Below are 24835 nucleotides of genomic sequence, written 5' to 3'. Positions count from 1 at the left end.
CCGGCTCTTAACATTTTTCCCCCAGGCAACAAAGTAACAGCCTTTAAAACCCTTGCATGGTTTTCTGCTGATGATAGGTCTCAGCTGCTGTTTCTGTAGCAAAAGGAAAGCGACGTCAGTGCTGGAGACCAGTGATTGTATGATTGTATGTAAGAAAACAACAAAAGGCAGGGTGTGTGTGTGTGTGTGTGTGAGAGAGAGAGAGAGAGAGAGAGAGAGAGAGAGAGGAAAGGGAGGGAGGGAGAGAAAGTTCGTAGTTCTTTTTCTGTAGGATGAGAGGAAAAAGTCTTGTCTAAATAAATTTTATTTAAGCCCTGGGATTTATGTCTTCATGTGATTTTTTTTTTCGGAGGAAACCGCAAATGTTACTGGTCATTGCAATCTTGTTTTATTAGCGCTGGATTAAATATCATATTTAAACTTTCTGCTACCACAATTGTTAATAGTGTTTGCTGCTTAATTATAACAGCACTTTTTGAAAGTGCCAGGATATCCTTAATTTCATGTTTTGGTAAAAGTGAAGGATTCAGGAATGTTGCTTTTGGATGTTAACGTTTGCTCTAAGATTAGATTTGCAAACAAATAAAACAAATAGTAATGCGTAGAGTCTTGCCTATGTATATAAAATGGGTTTCTGTTTGCACCCATCCGGATGCATCCACACTCCAGGGGCTACACCTAACGGGCACTGCCTTTTCTCATTAATAAGAAGACTGGAAGCTGGCAGGCCAGGGCAGATGTGACAGCTCTGAGACCAGTTTTGTTCCATCTTCCTACTCCTCATACTCCCCAAAATGACACTCACCTCTGGAAAAGCAAAAGGCACGGGTAAGGTATCAGCTTTCCTGGAAGCCCTACGGTGGCTGTCATTTGCATCTCATTAGCCCGGACGGTGTCACATGATCACCAGGGCTGTAGGACATTCTGGGAAGCTATTTCGAGTCAGGCCGGATGCCACCCTGAACAAAATTGAATTTCTGTTTGTAACAAAGAAGGAGTGATTGGATTTTGGGTATGTAACCTTCAGCTGAGCCCAGGGTCCTTCGCCATACCACTCTGTCTTCATTCCAGCAGGTTCTGCTCACCTGTCAGGTCTCTGTCTGTGTCTGCTCCCCCAGGAAGCCCCCTGGGGCCCCCAGGAGGGGTTAAGTGACCATTCTCTGAGCACTGTTTAGCTATACAGCTGACATTACACCTAACCTATCCCTGTCATCTGGAACGATCTGTTTTACGACAGATCTCGTAAGTACTGTCGGAGTAGGGTTTGTGTCCAACTTTTAATTCCAGTTCCTGAAACAGTACTTGGCACATAGTGGGTGCTTTAAATAAGCACCTGAACTGTTGAAAACAAGGTAAGCTTACTGAAATTCAGGGATCTCAGAGCACTTTTAGTTTTTTAAAAATTCTTTTTTTCATTTTTCCCTGTTTTGAGGTACAATGTATACATTTATAGGAGCTGGATATATTTCTAGATGTTTTTAATCTTATAAAACGTATTGGTTGTTGGTGTCAGTGTACATGCAAATATGTGTGTGTGTGTGTGTGTGTGTGATCTTTATCTGAGTGCAGCTGTGAAGTGCACCAATTATTTCCTGTGGCACTGAGCACTTTAAGATCCATGAACCAAGTAGGGATTAGAGACAGTGGCCTCAGACATAGAATTCCAATGAAGGTGCAGCTTAGACCACCACCCCCCCACCCCCCCCCCCCCCCCCAGCCGTGGGATATTGGAAGACAAACGACGTTGTTTATCTGAAAAGTGTTTTGAACTCTTACCTCTCCAGGAGAAAAGTCCTATGTTAATTTCTGGTACAGTTAATCCTCTATTCCCCTTGTCAATAGGAAAAAAAAAAAAAAGAGTGCAGATTGTCTAAAGGTCATTGATTCATGGTTTTGGAATTGAATGATAATATATTTTGGATGTTGGCAGGAGACCAGTCTACTGTGTGGGTAAAATGAGGCTATTGCTAATGCCAGTCATGAATTTGCATTATCAGTTCCTGTCTAAGCCCTATCAGGGGCAGGTGATGTGGAATGAATTTGTATTTAGAAGGGCCAAGTCATGTGCAATTCATTTATGTCTATGGCTGTCTCGAGTTCCATCTTTGTTTTCTGATTAGATCATAAGAAACTAGGTTACATTTCAGTCTTTCACTGGAATGCTTATGTGAAGAGCATCTCCAGATCCTAGGCAGAACTACTGATGAAGTCATTAACCATTAAGGGCTAATGAATGAAGGGTTAGTCAAAAATCCCTGTGCCTCAAAGTATGGTCCTGGACTAGCAGCATCAGCATCACCTGGGAAACCTGTTAGAAAGGAAAAGTCCCAGGCCCCACCCCACACCTACTCAATCAGAAACCCTGAAACACAGAAATCTGTATTTTCACAAGTCCTCTGGGTGATTCTGATGCAGGGTCAAATTTGAGAGCCCAAGTCCATAAAATCAAGATGTTTTCAAAGTGCCTTGGATCATGGTTCTTAGAATTCAGCACTAAGTAAAAAAAAATCTTTGACAAATAGGCATGAAATCTTTTTCCAGGCAGTAAGAATGACATCAACCATCATGTTTCTACTTTGGCCTTTCTCTTTAGGAAATTTGGAGCCATGCTGACTGCTCAGTCATAGTCAATACATTTGCCTGGGCTTTTTATTTCCTCTTCCTTTCCATGAATTTTATTTGCTTCTTTTATTTAATAGCCTTACTATGAGTCTTTTATTATAGGCCTTCTCAAATCCATTTTTCAAGTAAGTGGTTTGGCAGCTGGGTGGGATATAATCTGAAATAAATTGACTCACTCACATAGTGATTGACAGAAGTATTTGACTAAGAAATGTACTAGAGAGTGATGGAAGCTAGCATGGAATTAAACAGATCTTGCAGAAAACACCATGCATGCCCTTGAATATTTGTTTGTGGTGAGAAAATGCAAACAGTATAGGAACAAAATGAAAGTAAAAACTTCCCTCACTCCTCCGGTGGAGGCCCCCTCCCCAAAGATAATTATTAATAATTTTTAGGTATCTTTTCATAAAATAAAGTTTATGCATAGAGCCCATATATGTATGTGTGTGTGTGTATTTATGCATTCCTTTTTTGAAAACACAAAAAGGACCATGGTGTACATTCTCACATGCATCATCTTTTTTTTCTTCATAATATATCATGTAGATCTTCCTTTTTAAAAAGTTACACAATATTCCTTTGTATGGTATTACTTTAACTTATAAACCTCCCCATTATTATTAGATATTTAGGTTATCATGAACCTTCTCCCCTATATTATCTTGGCACACTTTTGAAATATATCTGCTGGGTAAATTGTTAGAAACAGAGTTTTTGGATTAAAGAGCACACACATTAAAAAAATTAATAGATACTTTTTAATTACCTTCCAAAAAAGAGAAACTAATTTACTTCTCAAATGAGATTGTCCTTTTCCCACACACTCATTAACATAGGGTATTATCAAATAAAGTATTTTTGCGAATTTTATAGGTGAATGAATTATATGGTTTTGAATCATTGTTTTGATTCACTTTTCTTTAAGTCTGATAAGGTTAAACATTTTGAAAAGATTTATTAGTCAATTTTTATTTCATTTTTTGGGAACTGCTGTTTAGGGATGATGTTTATCCATGTTTTTCTTGATCTAATCCTTAAGTTTCTATACCTGGAAATCTTTAAATCACCACAGAAGTTGTGTTTGTTGTTGTTGTTTTAATACAGATTTTCTGATTCTATCTTAGACTTCCTGAGTCTGTTTCTGTAATAGTCTACTTCTTCAGAAAATGTTGGTGATCAGTCACATTGGGACTGTGGTCTGTGAACGCTGTAAACACAGTACAGTGTCTGGGAGAGATCTCTTAAACCAGCAGTGTCTCTGTTCTTTTTATCCAGTTAACAGGGAATAAATATTCAAGACTGTGTTGTGGGCACTGTGATAATTGGGAGCCAAAATACTGTCAACTTTTTCCATTCTTTAATCTAAAAAACTGTATATAAAAATTCATTTCATATTAGGATCTAAACTGTCTCATGTGGTGGGAATGAAAATGGAAGGTAGATAATAAATACTTCCAGGAGAATTTCTATTTGTGAATTACATGCCAATGATATTTGCTTCTTTTATAATCATGAACTCATGCTCCCCATACTGCCGTTTGAGCCAGGAAACCCAGAACTGAATTTTAAGACCAAACATAGTAACAATATTTTGCTAGGTTTCTTGTATTCTTAATTTCCCTTGCATTTCTATTGTTTTTGACAATGTCACACTCATCTCAGAAGATCTCTCCTGCGGCTTGCGTTTTCCTTTCTCCCTGATTTTATAAAAGGTTAACATTGTTAAGCATCCTCCAACAGTTGGCTTTCTCCTCACACAAGGCATATTGAGAATATTTAGGAGACTGTTCCACAAGGTCCTCCATATATCCCCTGGTGCCCAGTAATCCTGAACCCAAAATCCTTGCCTGCAGCCTTTCCTTGCTCACTGTGAGCCTGGGGTAGGGGAAAGAGGAGGTCAAGTTTGTAAGTTTCTGGGACATTTCCTACCCCCTCATTTATCACATTATACAGGAAAATAGATGAAGAGAAAAAACCTCCCCAAATTTTATCACATATAAAGAAAAATGAAACTTGATTTAAAAAAAAGAAGAATTAGGAAGAAAAAAGGATTTCATCTTTCTACTGTGTTGCAGACTTACCAAACTACGGTTTCCGTAGCCCAAATTCTTTGTTGTTCATATCCCACTTATTTTATTCTCCTTTCCCACTCATTTCTCCGAGATTTGCACTTTCCATTTGTTCTTGAAATCAGCTAACAATCTGTTCTGGCATGAGTGTTTCCCCTGGGAGTTTACCATCTGATTGGCCTTTTAATCCAGTTGTGACAATTCTCCCAATACTCATAGACACAGAGCAGCTTCAATTTGTGTGTTTCAAAGTGCTGGCCAGGGTTATTAGGAAAGTAAGGTTCACATATCTGCTTTGTGGAACTGCAATGGTACCAGGCAATTGATTTGCAATGTGATTGGGGACTTGAGGGGAAGATGGAAAGAAGTATTTGGAACAATAGCCAGGTTCACTCTAATTTGGGGCTCCATCCACACACCACACCTTACCGCACAATGAGAACACACATTGGACTAGCTGAGTGCAGGTGTGCATAAGTTAGGGACAGGGCCAAGGGTAGCTAGTTGTATCTTTACAATGTATAGATGGGTCTTCAGCAATCCCAGAATCTATGGCCAAGTCTCCCTAGAACTAGCTGTTATATTCGTATTTCTTTACAAATTTACATCATTAGAAATAGGACTTAATAAGCAATGAAACCTTGATAGGGTAGATATTCAGTTAAGAAAATTGTATTATACTTTTTGTCTTCTTCTCCCAAATTAATTTATGTTTTATGCCACTATTCAGAAAAATAAATTTCAGAGTGTAAAAATGAGAAACAGTTTTGAAGTGATTTTATTAAAGCATTTACTACCAAGTATTTATTTATTTTTTTATTTTATTATGTTATGTTAGTCACCATACATTACATCATTAGTTTTTGATGTAGTGTTCCATGATTCATTGTTTGCCTATAACACCCAGTGCTCCATTCAGTACATGCCCTCTTTAATACCCATCACCAGGCTAACCCATCCCTCCACCCCCTCCCCTCTAGAACCCTCAGTTTGTTTCTCAGAGTCCATAGTCTCTCATGGTTCGTTTCCCCATCTGATTCCCCCCCTTCATTTTTCCCCTCCTACTATCTTCTTTTTTTTTTTTTTTAACATATAATGTATTATTTGTTTCAGAGGTACAGGTCTGTGATTCATCAGTCTTACACAATTCAGAGCACTCACCATAGCACATACCCTCCCCAATGTCTGTCACCCAGCCGCCCCATCCCTCCCATCCCCCACCACTCCAGCAACCCTCAGTTTGCTTCCTGAGATTAAGAATTCCTCATATCAGTGAGATCATATGATACATGTCTTTCTCTGATTGACTTATTTCGCTCAGCATAATACCCTCCAGTTCCATCCATGTTGTTGCAAATTGCAAGATCTTATTCCTTTTGATGGCTGCATAATATTCCATTGTGTATATATACCACATCTTCTTTATCCATTCGTCTGTCGATGGACATCTTGGCTCTTTCCATAGTTTGGCTATTGTGGACATTGCTGCTATAAACGTATTTATTAATATTTTTTTAAATGCTCACTATTTATATTTTATAAATCCTCAGTTTCTACAACTTTATAATGAAAAGATTCCTCATCCATTAAAATCTTTCAAATAGCCAAGTTATGGTTTAAGGTGTTTTTTGAAATTATATATATATATTTTGAAAATAAGCAATATTTTGTAAAACAATAAGGTGTTTCATATATATAAGAAACAAATATATATATATTTTGAAAATAAGCAATATTTTATAAAACAAGGTGTTTCTTGAAAATATATATATTTTGTTTTATTTTTTGTTTGTTTGAAAGATATTAATGTTCTTTGAGAAATCAAGATATTTGCCTTTAGTAGAGAATAAATATATTAATAAAATCTCAAATAACATAACATTGTACCTTCTACATTTCTGTGTCTTCTACTTAATTATGACTTTCTCAATTAGGAGGGCTTGATTATTCAGATCCTAGCCTCTAGACATAGCACAGGGTTTGGCCCATGTTAGGTCCTCAACTATTTGTTGAACAAGATAATGAATTAGTTGTCTCTTTGGTGAGGTTAATACAGTCTGCAGTAGCAAGGGGTTATGAAATACTTCATGAACTAAGAAGAAAAAATCTAACATGTAATGGTGACGTTCCTTAAGAGAGTGCTGCAGCTCTTAGAGATATCACTGTGCGCTGAGCCTCCAGCATTCAGCCCCCCGGGGCGCATGCGTAAGGATTATGGTCGAGGTCGTTAGCGTGTTTAAGAGGGGTGGATGGACGCTGGCCAGTATAACCATAGCAGTCAGGGTAGTCTTTGTGTGACCTCTTGTTGGGTTTTGTTTAAATTTGGAATCGGTTTATAACCTTTAAAATGCAGCCGTCTCACAATAAAGATCTGGATTTCTAAGGTTTTTTGAAAACTCAACAGATCTTGCCTCACTAAGCTGTCTAGTGGGAGTGACACTTTGTGGGATGTGTACCATATAGGATAAATATATGGAGCCCTACAACTTGGTATAGGATAGGAAGGAAGCTGCGCCCTGTAGCCGGGCAGATCCCCTTGAACTGGTCATGCAAAAACAGAAATAGTGAAAACAGGGCCAGGCCAAAGTGTGCTGCTTATATTGACTGCCAAACCTCAGTCCCCGGAGAGAAAGCAAAGGGGGTAGGGCATTCTAGACAGAGGGAGTCCTATAGATTTTCCTAGGCTTGGATGCAGAAAGTAGCATGCTCATTAGTGGTGTCTATGGAAAGTGCACAGCCAGCAGGGGCTTGCTGGGAGCAAGGAGGGGGTGAGCCTGGAGAGATGGTAGAGGCAGGTCATGAAGACAGTGAAGCAGGTGCTGAAATGGGATTAGATGTGTAAGAGATTTATTGCTCACCTGTGAGGGAAATGGGGATGGGCTGGGGGAGGCTGCGAGAGTTGTCCAAAGTGGTACAGGGAGGGAGGGAGGGAGGGAGGGCCTTAGCCTATAGTGCAATTCCCAGAAACTTTAGCAAGGAAGATGGGGCACCCTGGAGCCAAAGTCACCTCTCAGAGGAGTCTCCTGTATTCCCAGATACTAGCCAGCTCTAGTATCCCTGCCATCCTCATTGGCTAGGAGCAGCCTTTTGGAAGTGTGGCCTCAGGATGAACGTGGTGATGGATTTTGGAGCGCAGCTAGGGCTCTAGGTTAACTGTGCTCCCTACAGTCAGAGATCATGAGGCTTATTCTCATGGCTGCTACAGTCTGCCCTTTGTGCCACACAGACCTCTTTCTCTATGTAAGTTCAAGGGGGAGCACCCCTGTGGTTCCTGTGGGCTGCTTTTCCTCAGAGGAACCTCAGAAGGTGAAGGCTGGTTGGACAAATTACATCCCATTCTCGCTGCAATTGATTTGGGGGTTGCAACGGGTACTCACCCTCTCCCTCCTACAATATCCATTCTGAGTTTCTCACATCCTTGATTATCTCCTTGGTAGGTCTTGATGCTTTCCCTAATGGTGTGACACGAATCTTCATTCCTGGGGGCTTTGGAACCTTGGTAATCATCCCCTTTTCGGACTGGGACTGCTGCCTATGTGTTTTCACAACCACAGTGGGATAAGGGAGTACCAGGAAGCACTCTGAGGATCACCTAGGTTTCATATGCTCCTCCTTGCCCTCATCATGTAAAAGTAGCCTTGCCTCTTGCTCCTATGTAGGACCAATTATCTCTGCCAGTGTGGCATTCTGTTGGTCTTTGGACACAAAGAGTCCCAGGTGCCCTGGTGGGAGCTGAAACCTGTGGTTCAGTGGGACCTTGCCATGTCCTTTGGTAAGATTGTGCCCCTTTGTAAATGAGGACCTCCAATATCACAGAGCTCAGAGTCGCATGGGTCACTGGGGGTGGTGGTAAGAGAGACCGCTCACTCATGGTTTTACCCCTTGGTGTTTGGACTCATGTGTTCTTCCTAATCAGGACACAGCATCATATGGAGGACCCTGACCTGATGTAATTGTTGCTTCCTGAGGCTGCCACCCTGTCCTTTCAAAGTATTGCCTCTGAGCTGGTGCTTCAACTTACCTTCAGAAGGCGATTCCAGCATTTGGTGAGGCCAGCTGCATGGTCTCCGGCTCAATGCCACAACCCCTTTCCGTGAAGTGGGTCCTGGTTAGATGCTCTGTTGTGCAGGATTCCATGCCTGTGCATCAGGCATTTCTTAAGCCCCCAGGTAATGATGCTGGCTGAGGTGCTGGGAGGTATGAATGTCTTTGTGAACGATTAGGTCTAATAGAACCCAGCTTATAATGGGCAGTTCTGAATGCATGATCACTTGTTAGCACAGACGTAAGCATTCCGTCTTTAGCAGGGCTCAGCAATATGCCAGGGGCTGTTTTTCAAAAGGGGTGTACTTCTCTGCTGCAGATGGCATGGCCTTAATGCAGAATCCTGGGGGTCTATTTTCTCATTCTCCCACTAGAACACTATACCTCCTTGTATGTACTGATAAAAAAATTCAACTATAGCCTGCAAGCAGTGAGAACCATTTAGAGTTTCTAACTGTAGAACTATATGCTCAGATCTCTGTTTTTGAAAACTCTAAGACAGAAATATTGGAATGAAAAGAAACTGGAGACAGGCAGACCAGTTTAGAAGCTATGGCAACAGTCCAACCAAAAATTAAGGACCTGAACTGAAGTTCTGGCAATAAGCATGATGAAGAAGATGGGACTGATTTGAAAAGCATTTAGTAAGTAGGATCAGAAAACCTGGGAAGATATTACATATCAGGAAGACAAAAATGTCCAGAGCAATTCTGGGGTTTTGGGATCTGGTGAGTAACAAAATAATTTTCATGTGTTACATTTTTGTTGTTTCATTTTGGAGTAGAGAGTCCCCAAGCCCTATACTACTACAAGAAACTTGAACTGTGCTGAACCAACAATGTTAATGAGCTACATTTAATCAGCTGGATCTTGAACTGAACCTCAATATTAATTTTTCTTGAATCAATTTCTTCTTCCAAAAATACTGAGCTGGAATAAACCAGAAATATATTGAGACAGAACATCAAATATTATTTTCATCTGTTTTGTTTACTCTATAACCCCAGAATGTAGAATACCCAATAAATACTAGACACAGTAAATATTTATTACATGAATGAATTCTCCCAAATAAACCAGTAATTAATTTGGAGTTTATGATGCTTTCTTTGGCCATATTTAGCACATGCATTATTAGTGGGAGGTGTCGAATTTGCAGTGTAAATTAAGATTAGAAAAGTTACCGTGTTCACAAGTCTCATGGTAAAAAGAGATGGGTTGTATTGTCATGGAAAACTCAAATGTTTCCTCATTTTACCCGGACTTGATATTTTTGGCTTAATCAATCCTGCGGGAGGGACGGACCAAGAGAGATTCTTCTCTTTCCCTCTTGATTACAAGCAGAGGAAAACAAAGGATCCCAGGAAATACTTAACGTCATAGCTTTATGACGCAATTCCAGGGAAGGGAAACCCCTAACATTCTTCCTGGTCTACCCAGTGGACGACAGTGTCTTTTAATTTTCTTTTTTCCCCATGTCTGAGTTTATTCTAAGAAAACAATGGGGAATAGGCCATGTGCTGTATAGCAAGGATGCTAATCACAGCATTATTTAGAATACAGAAATTTGGAATCCTCTGGAATGAGTAATAATGGAGGATTGAAAGCGGGGGATAGCCCATGACAATTACCTACATTTTGATCTGCAAGGTTAAGATTTTATAGTTCAAGCAAACTGAGTTAGGGACTCTCAACCTATAATAGAAACAGTTTCCCTCTAATTCTTTCAAGACTTGCACTATTTTTTACATCTCCATCTACAGTCTTGCCGTTGGCTTTAATGACTTGCAAAGAAACCAGTAGATCCAGAGAGGGCCTGGGGGAAAATGTTTGGCAAAGTGAGTCTTCCAAAGCACCTGGTTTCCCTGTTTGCATCTGTCTCTTTACCCTCTTCCTTCAGTGTCCAGTGTTCACATGCTTCCTGTACACTTCTCAAAGCTGAAATGACCACTTTCCCCTAAAGCATCAGTCTTGGGATGTCTGGGGTACACTGAGCAAGCAGCCTCCTGTCAAAGGCAGTTCTATTTGCTGTCACTCCTATATTACGGATGGCTCTTTGAAGCATGGTGTATGAAGCCAGATGACTGGATTCTAATGTCCACTCCCATGCTTTCTACCAGGTGACCTTGGAGCAATTGACTTATCCCTCCTCTTCCTTAGTTTACTCACCTATACAAATTGGGATTAAAAAACAATAGTGACCTCATAAGATAATTGACAGGATCAAATGTGAAGCATATAGGAGGGGCGCCTGGGTGGCTCAGTCAGTTAAGCGTCTGCCTTTGTCTCAGGTCATGATCCCAGGGTCCTGGGATTGAGCCCCTCATTGGGATCAAGCCCTGCTTTGGGCTCCCTGCTGTGCTTCTCCCTCTGCCCCTCCCTACCTCTCATGCTCTCTCTCTTTCTGTCTCAAATAAATAAAATATTTAAAAAGTAATAAATAAGGGGTGCCTGGGTGGCTCAGTCATTAAGCATCTGCCTTCAGCTCAGGTCATGGTCCCAGGGGCCTGGGATTGAGCCCCGCATCGGGCTCCCTGCTATGCGGGAGGCCTGCTTCTCCCTCTCCCACTCCCCCTGCTTGTGTTCCCTCTCTTGCTGTGTCTCTCTCTGTCAAATAAATAAAATCTTTAAAAAAAAAAAGCAATAAATAAGTGAAGCATATAGGATGATTCTTGTCACATATAATATGCTAACATTTTCAGGCATCAACTAAAAACAAAATAAAGGTGGGGTAGAGTGGTTCTTTGTGGAACTTCTGAAAAATGATGCCTCGGTCTAGTTCATTTCCTTTTTTTTTCTTTTACAGATTTTATTTATTTACTTGACAGAGAGAGACACAGCGAGTGAGAGAGGGAACACAAGCAGGGGGAGTGGGAGAGGGAGAAGCAGGCTTCCCATGGAGCAGGGAGCCCATGCGGGGCTCGATCCCAGGACCCTGAGATCATGACCTGAGCCGAAGTCAGATGCTTAACAACTGAGCCACCAAGGTGCCCCTAGTTCATTTCCTTTTTACCCCCTTTCACCCCAGCACTGATGAGCAGGCCAAGAGTACCTTCCATAGAAGCAGTTGCATCATGTTTTCTGACTTGATTTAATTAATACTGATGTGTTGGTATTTAGCTGGCTAATAATCATGCTACTTCACCCTAGCCCTAATTGGTCCTCAGATTGCAAGTTTGACTGTTTTCCATTTACTTATCATTAATGTAGAACTCTACTACCCAGAATGTAGCCAATGTTCATAGGTCTATTTAGTTTAAATCACAGTTAAGTAAAATTAAATTCAGGTCCTCAGTCACATATGTCCACCGCTCAATAGCCACATGTGGCTAGTGGCCCCCAGATTGGACAGTGCCAATGTAGAACATTCCGTCATTGCAGAAAGACCTAACTGACAGTGTGGGTTTAGACCCTTAAGTTTGCTGTGTACATGGAATCATTGTAGCATTTATCATCACTACTGACCATACTCCTGTGCACACACAGGCTGGCCAGAGACTCCAGATCATTATAAGCACGAAAACAGGAATTGGAGCAACAAGTCATCCCGTATCAAATCCCAATCCTTTTATGGTCTTTGATTCAGTTCCTTTGTCTCTTGTAGGATTATTTTCTATGATATATGCATATTTTTGTTTTTGTTTTGTAACCTCTATGAAAAAGACCTGGCGGGATCCAATGCAACTGCATAAATTATATGGTTTTGATATTGGAACTATGTTATTCTAACTTACAGCGTGAAATGTATACATTTAATGTATTGCTACCTTTCCTGTTTATTCCCAACAACGATTCTTTTCTTTTTGCTTTATTCTCAGCCCAGCTTTCCTTCTATGAATAACATCAGAATGAGTGACTAGAAAGTTAGTAAAGATGGAAAATTTGCCACCTCTAAAGGGATGGAGGGGGTCCCTTCTTGATCAAGGCTTAGCTTCGCAATCGTAGTCACTCACAAGTGGAAATGGCGGTGTGGGGGTCCTGATGAATTGAAGGCATCCCCGTGTGTCAGAGCAGACAGGGAGACCGAGCCACAGGGAGTTTAGTGCTCGAGTTCACATGGCTCTTTGCAGCAGAGCAAGAGTTCAAGCTCAAGTCTGCAGTCTGCAAAAGCCATTCTCCTCCCAACACTCCATGCTGCCTCTGAAAATGTTGGCTTATTTGTTTCCTTTCTCAAAACGCATCCTTCTCTCTGGCTACCTGAAGAGTAATGGTTGTAAGCATTTATTTGTCCCAGGAGAGGCCTCAAGACATTTTCTCTTTTGTTGTTGTAAAATTAAGTGTGCTGGGTTGGAAAGGTAGAGTGCACTTCACCCTTGAGTCTTTCAAGGGCAACATGGGACAATCACTTCAGCAAGAGGAAGAAAACCACTTTGGGGAAGTCATTACCAAAGTGGCCAAGAGAAGCCAGTCAGGTTTGGAGCCAGAGCATTGGAGAAACCAGCTTGGAAGCTGTGGTCATTTTATAGACCACGGCCCGCTCATTTCCTTTCCTGGGTACTCTGAGGAGCCCAGGAAGGATAGAGAGAGGAGACCTAGCTGTATACATAACACAGATTATTTTGGACTGCTTACTAGTTCCTTAATTGAGTGCTCTGGGGAACTTTCAGCCCAGTTTGCTGCTGCCCTGGATGAATGGAGTGCACCTCAGAACTGTTTCCTTCCACCAGCACTTGCAAAAGTAGGATAAAGCTTCCCAAACATTGCTACACATGAGAATCACCTGGAGAGATTTTCTGAGCCTCACTACTGAGGTCACACCCCATACCAATGAAACTGTAATGCGTGAGAGCCACTAGATCCCAGCTGATACTAATGTGCAGCAAATTTGGAAATCTTGGCCCTTCTTTGACAACCCCCTTCTCTCTTCCTTACCCTCTGTTCTCCTATCTTTCCCCTGCACCTCCTCTCTCCAGGTTTGCACCATGACTCTTGCTCCCCGAGGAGGGCCAGAGCCTCTCTTTCTCAGAGTCCCACCCAACAAAGCCCTCTTTCTGCCCCACCCAGAACACACACAAAAGGGTACCCAGTCAAGGTGGTCTTCTGTGGGTGGCACCTGTGCTCCAGCATCCCCATCTTGGTGTCCTTCTTGGCTCACTGGCTGCCCCAAAACTTTTCTGGGTCTGGCTCTTCCTCCATCACCCCATACCCAGGTGCTGTATGCCTCCTAGGTTGGGGCTTCCCCAAGTAGTGTCTGCTCCCTCCTGGGCACCTGCCAGTTATGTAGAAGATTTAAAAATGTGTGTTTTCATTTCTGGGTGCCCCAGTTTTCTCATCTGTAAAATGGGGTAATAATAGTGCCTACTTAACAGTGCTGTGGGGATTAAAGGAAGCACTCAGAGGGTGTCTTGCACATGGTGGGTTGAACCATATAAGACTGCCATTTTTGTGGGTCAAAAATGATCAAATAGTAATGATTTTATACTGTTCAGCCCTATAGTAAGTGCTCAATAAATGGTAGTCATTACTGTTATTTTCCATTTTATTTCATTAGTGCATTTAATTTGAATGTAATTTTATTTATATTTGGTAATTTTGTTTAACTGTAAAGCTATTAAGTGGGTTTTAAGCAAAGGAGCTTAGCCCTAGTTTTCTGTCTGTGTATATGTAGGAAGCATTATAATTATTATAATTAAGATTAATTAGTTGAGAGTAAGAATGATGAGATTCTATCTGTGAGACTTTTTTCTCTTTAAAGGAGAAACCATTTTTCAAATTTGAGAAATCCCTGTCTTAGGCCTTCCCGATCTGCCTCACCTAATTCACTTGCCCTGTGTTTTTGTCCTCACCTGAGGGTGCTCCTTTTAGTTGGGATCAGCTAGAAAATCTGGCAAGCAACCTGGGTTTTTGATTTCCCCTAATAGAACACAGTATTCCATAGAGGACTCCTTCCTGGACTGGGGAGCAGAGGGTTCTGAGCCAGCAGCTTGGTCCAAATGAGTAACCTGATGCCTTGTTAGGACACTCGGGGCTGATTTTGGGAATCATCTTAGCTAGCAGGATGTGCTAGATATGGTTCAAAGTACTTTCTGTGTATTACCTCTTTTCGTCCTCCAGAGGGCCCTGTGGCATAGGCGGTATGATTGCCCCTATTTTGCAGATGAAGAAACTGAGACTCAGGGATTAAGAAACCGGCCCAAGGTTACACAGCTATCAGTGGCAGAGTCAGAATTATAGCCTGGGCTGGCTCCAGAGCCCGTGCTCCCCAGTCTTTGCAGGCATTAACGGTTTGTTCTCACAGTAATCCTAGGAGGTAGGTAAAAGGGTCTGGGATTGCCTGACTCTGGAGCTGGGACTTAATGCCCTTTCTCTTGGTCACCTGGGGCCTGAGCAGCGCTGCCCGGACTGCTGGGTGTGATCTTGCTCTCCTTACGGTGGCCTCCTTTCCAGTCCAGCGATAAGATGAAGTGGTTTCTTTGGCCCTTCTTAAAAATAGTTAAAAACAAAAACAAAAAAAAAACGCGTTATCTAAAGGTTGGGGTTTTCTCTCAGCCCTAATTTCTCCTTTGCCTTAGGGGCGCCCTACATTCTTTCTCTATTCAGTGGCGCTGGGAGATTTGCTCATGGGCGGTGCTGGAGGGGGTCCCAGAGGGATGGACTTATTTGGTTGGTGGATTGTTTCCTTCAGCTATAATTCCACTTTCCCAGTTTGGAGGCTGACCTTTGTTAATGTGCTGTCTTATCTACTTTTTTTCCCCTTTCCATGAGAGTAGAATAACAGCATGTATTTCTGTTTATTAACCTAACCCCTTTCAGAGACAAAGCAAGAATGTTATTACTCATAACAAAAATTGTTTTTGCGATTACTGTGGCCAGGGGTGGTTGATCCAGGTTTTTAGGGAGGAGCTCCTTAAGGAAAAGGCTTCATGAATTAATAATCCTAAAACGAGGAACAGGGCCTTGGCAGGGGCCCCTATAATCAGGGACCCTGAAGCTTACCCTTCCCTACATGCTACATCCACCTCTGGCCGTGATACTTGGGAATTTTAACATCTTTTGTTTCCTCTAATCCCTCTTATTTCCAGTGTCGTCTTACTAGTATAATTATTTGATAAATCGTATGAACCTAGATGTTAACTGGGTCTCTATAAAATGTAATGGGTCATCCCTGTCTCCACTTCTCCCTTTCTTCCCTCTTCCAGATAAGCTGCCCTGGTTGATAGCAAGGACTGTGGCCCTCAGGTCGGGTGTTATTGGTGACACCTGGTGACCTCCCTGAGGGCCCGTGGAGGGCTGGTGCAGTCACTGTGTTACCTGGCTCTTCCACCTGGCATCTCGCGAATGGGCGGCCTTGGTTGTAAGGACAGGAGGTCAGCATCGCCCTGTGACCACTCTTGACTAAATGACTCAACGATCTATCACCTCTCCCTTGCATACAAGGCAAATCATTGTTTCCTCCCATGTACATAGCAACCCAAAGGGGATTTTTAAGAATTACATCACTGATTTTAGTTATAGGGTTCAATAATTTGAGGATTCAGCTGGCATTCTTAATGACACCATGTATAAGAGATAAGGCTATCTGTGCCTGCCCTGTAGAGGATGAGGAATGAATGAATGAGCCAGTAAGATAGAGAACAAGGAGGACAACTGGGGAACAGAGATAGGAAAACTCAGTAATGAGGAGGGGAGAGGAATAGAGAGATCTTATGTGGCTCTTTCAGTGTCAGCAGTCAGGGAGTCAGGGAGTGGGGTCTACTTAGATGCCTGCATTTCCTCATCCACAAGAAGCTACTCAGTATTTTTTCTCTAAGAAGGGAGTAAATTTAGATGCAAGAATAAAAAGTTCCTATTATCAAGGACAATCTTCTTTTATTAATAACTCCTACATCTTTTTCTGCCTGGATGAATACTACTATGTAAAATCTTATTATATTCTGTTTTGCTACAATAATAGACTTCTTTAATAACCATTATTTATGGAGGCTTGTAAATGAAGATGGTGCACTACAAAGGAAGAATTCACACCTCAGTGATACTGAGTCAGGAGGTCATCTGATACATACCTCTGCCTTCACACCCAGGGTGAGGAAATAGTCAAATTATAGTTTGGACTGTGAGTTTTCACAGACCCCAATACCCTTTCACCAAAATGAAACCGTAATGGTCTTTGCACTCTCAGGAGACATGTTTTGTGTAGCTCAAGGTATTGGTTGATCAGAAATTCAGAGGATGAGTGCATGGATAGATTTGTTTTTAGAAACATATTCTTTATTAAATGAGAAAAATTGGTTAAGATTTAGTACTTAGCTACCAGTGATTTGAAAAATGATAGCCATAGAATTTTTACCTAAGCCACTGTCTTGATGTTGGCCATTTGATTTTATTTTTTTCATGTTTCCCACAAGAAGAGAGAGTACAGGCTGGCTCTCCTACCCTATAAGAAATTTGGAACGGGATCTCCATACCTATAAAACTAGCAACTACAGTTTTCTTGAACTTGAGTTATAAATGGCTAACTGGAAACAACTTTCAAGGCCTTTGGACAAAAACTTGATTAGGATTCTTGGAACCATGGGCAAAACCCTATTCCATGCAAAATAGGAAATAATATTTAATGTGGATTGGTTCTTCTCGGTCCTGGGTGAGAATCAAGATTAGGTTAAGTGATTGTTAATAAGTTGAAAATGAGAATTAATAATAATATGTTCAAACATTTTGAACTTGCAAGTTTTTTGGAGGGTGTCTAGGATGAAAATTCCCTGAAAATACAACCTTCTTAATCACATGGAAGCATTTAACAAAAGACACCGAAGCAAAAATTTCTCCAAACCACCACTCTCTTCCAGGCAAGTAAAAAATGCCAGGCTGGAACTGAAATGTACCTAGTGTTCCGTTCCAGTCTGGAGAGTTCTTTGACTCCATCCCCTTGTGGCTGTTTGTACTTCAAAATGCCTTCTCATCAGTTCTCTAGAAACTTCAAATTGATTGAGGAAGCAAACAAGCAAACAGCCAATAAGCAGAAGAGAGTTAATATAACATCTTTTAGAAATGTGAATATACTGCTGGGCATACTTGGCCAGGCATCATTTATCCTTCGGGGATTAAAGCATTTTTGATGCAATTGACCTTTAAATCAAATTGGGGAAAGGTACAAAGGCAGCTTTTCCCTATGACTCTAGACTTGCCAAGGGGTTCCAGAAAAAGAAGTACACATTTTTTTAAAAGCATTGATTTTTATGCAAGTAGATCTTCAGTTCATATTGGAATATGATCATATACCTCCCTATAACTTATGGAAATGAAACATCAGTGTCTATGAGGTCTGAAAGATAATCTCTGAGTAGTTCTCTATTATTGACATTTTTTAAAACTTCTTTTTAAAAGTAGGCTCTACACCCAGCATGGAGCCCAATGCAGGGCTTAAACTCATGGCCCTGAGATCAAGACCTGAGCTGAGATCAAGAGTTAGATGCTTAACCAACTGAGCCACCCAGGCGCCCCTGTTATTGACATTTTTTAAAACCAACTCTAACCTTTTTGTTGATAAACCTTAAAGAAGTATTAATGTCAAAAGCATATATGTTACAAAGAAAAATTTAAGCTGGTGGCTGACCTCTTTTAGAAGACTCTTGAATTGGTCAGAGCTCCTGGTTGCAAGGGGCAGAAAGCCATCTCAAACTAACTTGGGCAAAAATGTTTATTGGGGTGCCTTATGTTTTGATTTGTAAAGTTGTGATGGCATGGCATTCTATTTTTAGAGAAGGAAATCATGCCAACAGGTAACTTCCCCACCTTCTGGCATTTGCAGAAATACTCATTTGAGCCATCGTTAGCTTCATTTTGCACTTTCAGGTTAATGAGGTTACTAGAAGTTAGTATTGTTAATTTTAGGGACGTCTGTGTGATTTTGCTGGGCCAGCATTCAGTTCTTTTTCTTCACATGACAATACCTAGATTTTCTTTTGGGAAACCAATACCTCCCCTATTCTCAAACCATGTGATTTACATGAAGTTGACACTATGTGTTTGTCCAAGAGACATGCTAATGACCCAGCTCTGGCCAGTTGGAATGCCACATTCCCCTGGACAGTTGTGGTCCAAGGGTGGATCACACCCCCCTTTTTTTTCCTGAAACAGTTGGGAAAAAGTCTGGGAATGCTTCTGAAGCTGCTGGTGGCCACAGTGTGGAAAGACCAGAATGAGAATAAAGGCAAATGAGAGGAATAGAGTTGAGGGTGAGAAGTTCCTGAAAAGAGGATTAAAAGTCCAGCCATGTCCAAGCTGGACTGTCAGATGAGACAGTAAAATTCTTCCCCTTCTCCCCCTACCCCCATTTTAGTTACAGCCTGTTTGATTTGGATTTCTGTACCTTGCCACCAATGTGAAAAATGGGATTATCTTCATGAGTGGCATTATAATTCCTAGTTAGCCCTCCTGCACCAGTTCCTCATATTCCAGATGTCTACTGCTACATAGCAGATCACCACAAAATGGAGTAGCATCATTTTATTTCTCATTGTTTATGTGGGTCAGGAAGTAGGGAGGGCTTGGCTAGGCAGGTCTCGCTTGGAGTCTTCATGCAGTTGTAATCAGACCGTGCTGGAGCTGGAAAGGAGCAGGCAGTGAAGGGGGAGCAGCTGGGGACTAGTAGGGCAGCACTGTCTCTTCATGAAGTCTCAGGAGCTCTGTGTGGACTACTTGGGCTTCCTCACATCATGGCACTCAAAGCACTCAGATTGCTTACATGGCTGAGTGCTCCAAAACACTGGGTGTAAGTTGAAGTACCTTCTACGACCTAGCTTCCAAGGCCACAGAGTGTTATTTCCACCATACTCTGGTCAACTGGTCTATAAGGTTGGGGAGAGGATGTAGACCCTCCCTCTCAATGGAGACATGCCAATGAACTTGAAGGCATGTTTGTAAACCACCACCATGTTATAAGCAATTTTCACATTGTGAGAAGTTACTATAGTCGGGATGATATATGTAAGTAGTCTTAGTTTTGTGAAGACATGTCTTTAATTTGTACTTTTGGGAGCTGGATTAACTTTCTCAAGTCATTAAGGCACCACCAAGCCTCGATTATACATACCTAAAATGAAGTCAAGATTTCTCATGATCTTTCAGGCTTCAGAATTTCATTTTGTTCTCATATTAGGCATTTCAAACTTCAGCATGAATAGCATTGGAAAATCCTTAGATTTGCATTACTTCTCTACTTCACAATTGCTTGTATATTGATTTAATACTGAGGTGTTGTCATTTGGTAACTGGTACCTCAGTAATGTAGCTTCCGGAAGTGCTTAATTGTCTTAGTGACCAGTTAAGGAGTTGGGAGTGTCTCATTTTATGGACTCTATATGAAATAGCAATTAGGGTATGGATTTGTAAAACTTGACCTGTCTATCACTTTACCTCCCTGACCAGTATTAGAAATCCTCCTTTATACCAAGTATTATCATCGAGTAAAAAATCAGAACGCAACTCTTTTCAACTTTCTCCCAAGTGGAGGAAGTCAAACAGATCTCGAACTAATTTTTTTTTTCTGTTTCAGAATGTAGCAAGTAATCCATTGGAATAAAACTGGCAGTTGAGTAACTCATGCAAAGGTAATTTAGAGCACAAATTAAATCTGTCAGAGTGGTGTTAGATTTGCAAAAGCTCATAAATAACAAATGAAAGGTCACAGAGCTGTGAAAATGAGAGTGTACTTCTTCATAAAGAGAACCATAGTCAGGGATGGGGTCCTCAGTGCATAGTCAAATAGCAGCACATAAAATGGAAATGCAACATCTTTTCTAAATGTCTAGGACAGTCCAAAGGCACAGTGGCCTCCAGAGAAAAACATCAAGGTCCTAGAAAAGACCCTTCATATTATCTGAGCATGTCCAGCATCATATCTGGGAGGCTTAAGGATTAAAGCTTCTTTGCCTACTGAGAATCTGTACAGAAAAAATACATCCCCCTCAGCAGAGCCCATATTTCAGTAATGGTTAGACTAGTTGTGAATGCATGTAACTCATCTTTCATATTTTAGTTCCCAGAATATACTAATAGAGTGAGTAGTGTGTCATGATTTACTGCAGGAATGTAAGCAGTTGGTGGTGATATTAATAAATAGTTCTGCCCATTCTGTTTTTCTTATGGGAAAGAGAGGTGGAAAATATAGCCCTGGCTACCCAAAGTAAACACGTTCTTTTACAGTGCATTGTATGCAGATTTTTTTTTTCTTAGTGCTATGTTGGGCTTGACTTGTATAAGGGAACAAAATCTAGATTTATAAAAAGCAATGTGTGGGCTTCATCAAAATTAAAATTTTGATGAAGCCCACACATTGATTAAGAAAGTGAAAAGTCAACACAGAGAAAAGGAGAAAATATTTGCAAATCATATATCTGAAAAGTGTCCAGAGTCCAGAATATAGAAAGAACTCTTTTAACTCAACAATAAAAAGACAATAACCCATTAAAAAATGAGCAAAGGATTTGAATTGACATTACTCCCGAGAAGATCTACAAATGGCCAGTAAGCACATGAAAAGATGTTCAGCATCATATCACTTGGGAAAAGCAAATGAAAATCACAATGATATACCACTTCACACTCACTAGGCTATAATAAAAAAATTAATGAAAATAAGGGTTGGTGAGGATATGGAGAAATTGGAACACTGATATTTTGCCGATGAGAATGTAAAATGGTGCAGCCACAGTGGAAAACTTTGGCAGTTCTTCAAAAAGTTAAACCCAGAGTTACCATAAAACCCTGCAATCCCACTCTTAGGTCTATACCCAAGAAAAGTGAAGACATATGTTCACACGAAAGTGTGAACGTGGGTGTTAGAGCAAAATTATTTCCAGTAGTCAAAAAGTGGAAGCCACCCAAATGTCCATGAACCGATGAATGGATAAACAAATGTGTTACATCCGTATCAGGAAATATTATTCAGCTGCAAAAAGGAATGATGTACCCATTCATGCTACCACATGGATGACTCTTAAAAACATTATACCAACTGAAAGAAGCCAGACGCAAGAGGCTAAATGTTGTATGATTCTGTTGACACAAAATGTTCCAGTAGGCAAATCCATAAAGACAGAAAGTAGATCAGTGGTTGCAGGGGTTAGGGAGAGAAGGGAATTGGGAGTGGCTGCTAATGGTACAAGAGTTCTGGAGGGGTGATGGAAATGTTCTGGACTAGGGGATGGGTGGTACAATATTATGAATATTCAAAAACACTCTACTGAAGTAATACATGCTGATCAGAAATTTTTGAGCCTACAAATGAAGCAAAAAAAGACCACTAAAATTATCAGAAATCCTAAACCATTTTGGTATCTAGCCTTTCAGTCCTTCTTCTAATCATATATAAGCTTAGAAAATACAGATTTCCTTTTTTTCTAAAGAAGGAACAATTTCATGAGTAAAACGTGTTGGGGGTCATAAAATTTCAGCTACTTTAAGAATTCGGAAATTCTACATTAAACACATGTGTGAGGACACATCCACAGAGACATGCGCCTTCAAAGGGATATAAGATGGTGTGCTCGTGACCTGTGCTCTCTCAACATCTTCTAACAAGTAAAATCTAATGGAGATGTGTAAAGGTCATGGAGGTGGAACACAGGCCTTACAGAGTATCTTGGGGGCGACACGGGGAGAGTGTAGATGGGCATCACCCATCTGTTTGCTTGCTTGCTGAAGGATGGCAGGAAGTCACCTGGGTCTGCAGGAGCCTTGGCAATATGAAAATGTCCATGGCAGGAAGTACCCTCCCCCTGTCTCCCACCTGCTTTGTCCCTGCCTGACTAGCCATGGAGCAGATGTTGGGGTGAAAGACATGTGCGGATTTCCAGTAGTTCTGGAAATTGCTGTATTTTTTCTGATTTAAGGAAAGGGAGCTGTGTGTTGAACCCAAATTCATGGCACCATATTCTCTTTCACTTAGAACACAACATTTACATCATAGTTACCTTGACTTAGAAAACTACATTGACTTTAAAGCTGTATTTTGAACAAAATGATAGTAGTAAAAATATTGGGAAATATTACACAGTATTTCTTGTGTGACAGACACTGTTATTAGTGCTTTACTCTGTTACCTCATTCTCATAAGAAACTTTTGAGGTAGGTAGTATTATGATCCTCATTTTGCAGATGAGAAAACTGAGGCACAGAGTGGTTAAATAACTGGCTCAAGGTTGCACAGCAAGAAAATGTTGGAGCGAGGTTTCAAATCCAGGTGTCTAGCCAATATCTCTGTCCATTACTCACACATAGTCATACACCCGTGCTGTTCAGTGAAGATTTGGGGCTGGGTACGTTTCATTTCTGATGACATTAACTAACGCATACTGCTTAGTGCAAGTACTGTGCAGAGGGAGACCTTTCAATCGGTAACCGGAAGGAATACCGTGGTTGAGGGATGCTTTAATAAAATCATGCCACTTGCGTTGTTTGCTGCATGTGAAGTACTGGTGCTGCCAGCAAGTTTCACATTATAAAGAACTTAGGTTGGCAGCTAGTTGATATTTAATGTTAGGTTGTATTGAAAGAAAACCAGATAGCTTTCCTGGCCATCCCTCTCACCCTGGGCCGGGGCTGCAGACTGTGAGGAGCAGGGTGGTGGGGGGGGGCTGCTGAAGCAGAGCAGATTCATTCCTCAGCTGTAATCCCAGCTGGCCAGAGTGCGTGTAAAATGAATAAAATGAAGCACCGCTGCATTCATTGAAGAGGAGATTATGTTTGTCTCTGTCACCTGGCAAACGAAAAATATCATTAATATTTGTTTGTTGCCTCATCATATTTTTCAAACAAGTGCCTAGCACAGTGCCTGGCAGTCACACTTATTAAGGGAACAAGCAGCTCATTCCCTTCTCAAATGCACATTCGCCTGGGGAACCAAATGTAAACAGAAGATGGGGAGTAAGCATGAAATTGGCAAGCCTGGCATCATCAAGCTGCTACCAGGTGATAAGAGTTCCAATCTTATTTCCTAATAGTTTGTCTGTTTTTAAAAAATAATGAATGCATCAATCCATCTGGAGTTAATGTGAGTGTATTGTGCATTGTTTGGTTTTGGTTCATCTTCCCAGTTTTTAATTAAGTTATCAGAATATTATTCAGTTAATATTTTCCTGTTCTCTAATTTTGAAAAATTTCTTACATCATGTCAATAGCTGTGTCTATTTCTGAGCTCCTTAGAATGTTCTAGTTTCTGTATTCATTTTTATACTTTCTATCCTGCTTTGATAAATATTAATTAATATCTGATTAGTTCATATTGGTTTTCCCTATTGATTTTGTTTTATGATGTATTTACTCTTGATCTATTTATTTTGACAAAATAATTAGAAATTTATTTTGTCATACTTTTTAAAATATCTCATTGAATATTTTAAAAAATCTCATTGAATTATTTTGTTATGCTTTTTAAAAAATCTCATTGAATATTCATATTAAAATTTGTAAACAAAATGTCCAACTGGTGGTTTTTTTCTGCCAGTTTAAAATGAAGTGACTATCTAACATGACCCCTTGTGTGGGCAATAGAACGATGGTATTTACAAAAGAGTAGAACATGAGGAACAGATTCTATAGGAAAGCAGTAAGATGGCAAGCAATTAGCACATATAAATTAAGATATATGTCTACATTCTTAGTAAGCTGGACAGTTCAACCCCAGTAAAAGATTTTACTGCTCTGGATTTTAATTGAAAAGGACAGAACCAGAATGAAGGACACAATGATGACTGGTTAGTGCTACTGTGATACTTTTACCTCATTTTATTAGTCGAAGTTTATACACCTTGAATCAGTCATTGGAAGAACAGAATAACACCTAGCATTTACAAATGTGGATTCAGTGGCCAGACTGTCTCGGTTTGAACCAACTCTTCTCCTTATCTGCTGGATTTCAGTTTACTCAAAATGGGATGGTAATAGTGCCTACCTCATAGGATTGTTGGGGGAATTAATTGATACATGGAAAGGGCTTCAGTAGCACCCGGCCAATATTGTTAGTTATGTTAAGGAGATTTCGAGCAGCAAAGATACTTTTTGTTTTGGGAGAGGCCAATTTACCTACATTTCTTTCTTTCTTTCTTTCTTTTTCTTTCTTTCTTTCTTTCTTTCTTTCTTTCTTTCTTTCTTTCTTT

The 24835-nt window shown here is 40.6% G+C and overlaps 1 protein-coding gene across 2 annotated transcripts in view; it reads left to right on the top strand.

The window, feature by feature from the left end:
* Positions 1-24835, top strand: part of LYPD6 (LY6/PLAUR domain containing 6) — a 119267-nt gene that overhangs the window by 65411 nt on the left and 29021 nt on the right. The window contains exon 1 of one of the 2 annotated variants that reach the window (XM_032410694.1): positions 20224-20287. The exons of the other annotated variant lie outside the window; for it this stretch is intronic. The gene's annotated coding sequence lies outside the window, so the exon portion shown is untranslated. Of the gene's footprint in view, positions 1-20223; positions 20288-24835 lie in introns of those variants that run through there. 2 annotated transcript variants of the gene reach the window in all.

The sequence above is a fragment of the Phoca vitulina genome, unplaced genomic scaffold (genome assembly GCF_004348235.1).
Source record: "Phoca vitulina isolate PV1807 unplaced genomic scaffold, GSC_HSeal_1.0 scaffold1, whole genome shotgun sequence".
Classification (NCBI taxonomy): domain Eukaryota; kingdom Metazoa; phylum Chordata; class Mammalia; order Carnivora; family Phocidae; genus Phoca; species Phoca vitulina.
The sequence above is the reverse complement of the archived record's forward strand: the minus strand, read 5'-3'. Positions and strand labels throughout refer to the sequence as shown.